General features: G+C 34.5%; 1 pseudogene; it reads left to right on the plus strand.

The window, feature by feature from the left end:
• Nucleotides 1-1,449: 1,449 nt before the first annotated feature.
• On the plus strand, nucleotides 1,450-2,378 carry LOC116909254 (annotated as a pseudogene).
• Nucleotides 2,379-2,597: the final 219 nt, after the last annotated feature.

Genomic DNA, 2,597 nt, shown 5'->3' on the forward strand with positions numbered 1-2,597 from the left:
CACAAACCGACTCCAAGAACACATCAAAACAATCACCCATCATGATGAGGTAGGCTTCATCCCAGGGATGCAGGGACGGGCCAATGTATGGAAATCCATCAATGTAATCCACTATGTCAACAATTGAAATGTAAATAAGAAATATCCAATTTAATAAAGATGGAGAAAAAAATTAGGTAAAACATGTTCACTTCAGGCACAGCTTCTGGGAATGTTAACAACACACATGTATAATGGTCATGAACACAAAATGTTGATCTATAGAGTCAGGTTCCTCAGGGTGTGTTTCATAGAATAATGATGAGGTACCAAAAATAAGTCAACTCCAACAATTATTAAGCTATGTTATTAGATTGAATATATCTGTCAAAAATTTCTATATTCTCAGACTTTGAAATGTATTGTAAAGCACCACATCTCAGATATAGCTGTTTTATGCCCCACCTATGGTTGGTGTATGTACATTTCCACATGCAGTAGACGTGTTTTAGTGTTGATGGAAAACCCCATAAATGTAGGGCTTGAGAAAGTAAGAAAATTCCTTGGTTGAGGCCTGTAAATTCTGCCCCTTTCAAAATCAAAGCTCTGAAACTTTGCTCTTTCAATCTATGAATCTAAATTGTCTAAGATTATTTTAATAATTTCTTTTCTTATAATCTTTTGAGAATGTAGCATAATCTATGAATAACCAAGGAGAAAGAATTGTCAAGGATTTTTCAGATATTCTTCTCACCCAGTGGTAGGGGTTCTGTGGAACTTCCAAATCAAAAGAAAAAAAATTGTCTGCTCCACTGCTGAGGGATATTCAGAACAAATAACTTCAGTTGCTATCTCTTAAAGTAGTTCTCTCCAGAACAAGTGTTTGGTGGGGAAACAGAAGCTCAAATAGTGTCAATAGGATATCGTTTTATTTGTTACATTGAAAACAGATTATTTTATTTTACATGTTGATACTCAATAATTAAATTTGCTAAAGTGTTTTTTTTTAAATAATGTAAACCCATGAAATAAAGTCAGTTTTCAGGAGAAATTATCAAAAATCACTAGTAGACTGGTAGACATTACAGAAAAACACCAGTGTTTTAATGACATAATCACTCTCATGTTTGTTGGCATGTTTGAAGAGATTACATGCATGTACAGAATGATGTAAAATCTACTTAATATGACAAAAGCATCATTTATATAATCAAAGATGAGATGGACAAATAAATTCATTTGACATTTTCTTTGTAACTTGAAGTTATTTTAAAAAATTGTTATTCTATTTTAACCTATATTCAATCCTCTTATTAATTCCTTAAAATGGTACAGCTCTAATGAAGGCCTTAAGCTCCTGACAATAACTAACAATGAGCAAAATTCTTTTTATTTTAAGCATGATGTCTATATTGATGGAATGCTTTTGATATGTCGCATCTTGTTCTTTTGTGAGAAATTGTCTAAAATATGACTCGTGAGAAGCATACCAGAGTCACTGAATTCATCCCTCTGTGATACACAAACAAAACTGATATTCGGGCTTCCCTCTTCATTTTGTTTCTGATCATCTATTCAGTTAACCTTGCTGGGAAATTTTCTCACTGTCACAGTTACCAGTGTGCACCCTGCTCTTCACACACTCATGTACTTTTTTCTATGAAACCTATCACTGGTTGAAGTTTGCTTCACTCTGGTTGTGGTCTCTAAGATGCTAGTACACCTAGTATCAACAAGGAAAGTCATCTCTTTTTTGGGATGTGGCACCCAGATGTACTTTTTCTCCCTCTTTGGCACCTCTGAATTTGTTCTTCTCTATATGATGGCTTATGACCTCTTTGTGGCAATCTCTAATCCTTTTTGTTTTCCTGTCATAATGAACAGGTCTCTGTGCTTGTGCATGGCTGTTGTTCTTGTGTCCATGTAACAGACAGCTTGGTTGATGGTTCTTCATTTCTGTGGGCCCAAATCTGTAGGCCATTTTTTGTGATGTTCCTCCTCTCTTAAAATTACTGAAGATACAACTATATATGAGCTTCAAGAACTTGCATCTACTCCTTTTATTATTATGTTTCCATTTTCTCTCATTTTGATCTCTTATGCCTGCATTAATTGGGACCATTTTGAGGATACCATCAGCTATAGGTCATCAGAAAGCATTTTCTACGTGTTCTTCACATGTTATTGTTGTATCTGTCTTCTATAGCACAGTTAGCTTGACTTATTTAAGGCCCACATCTAACCAGTCTCCTTAGATCAAGAAACTTGTGTCTTTGTCTTACAGTGTCATTACACCTATATTAAACCCCAACATTTATAGCCTAAGGAACAATGAAGTGAAAAGAGCAGTCAAAAAAATGATCACTCAAAAGGTCTTAAAGAACTTAGATACATTATAAGATCTTCTATTCAGAGTGTTTCTCAACAAAGTGGGATTATATCATTCACTCACATTTTAGGGACAGGAGTACATGATTTTTCTCGTCCCATCAAAAACTTTTTCAATACTGGAGTCATCCCAGGTCATTGCAAGAATGAAATGGAGCTCTCAAATTGAAGTTATTGAAGAAAAGATTATAAGCAGATCATTTAAAGACTGTGGGCAAGCTTATGAAATT

This window comes from Rattus rattus, chromosome 1 (genome assembly GCF_011064425.1).
Source record: "Rattus rattus isolate New Zealand chromosome 1, Rrattus_CSIRO_v1, whole genome shotgun sequence".
NCBI lineage: Eukaryota > Metazoa > Chordata > Mammalia > Rodentia > Muridae > Rattus > Rattus rattus.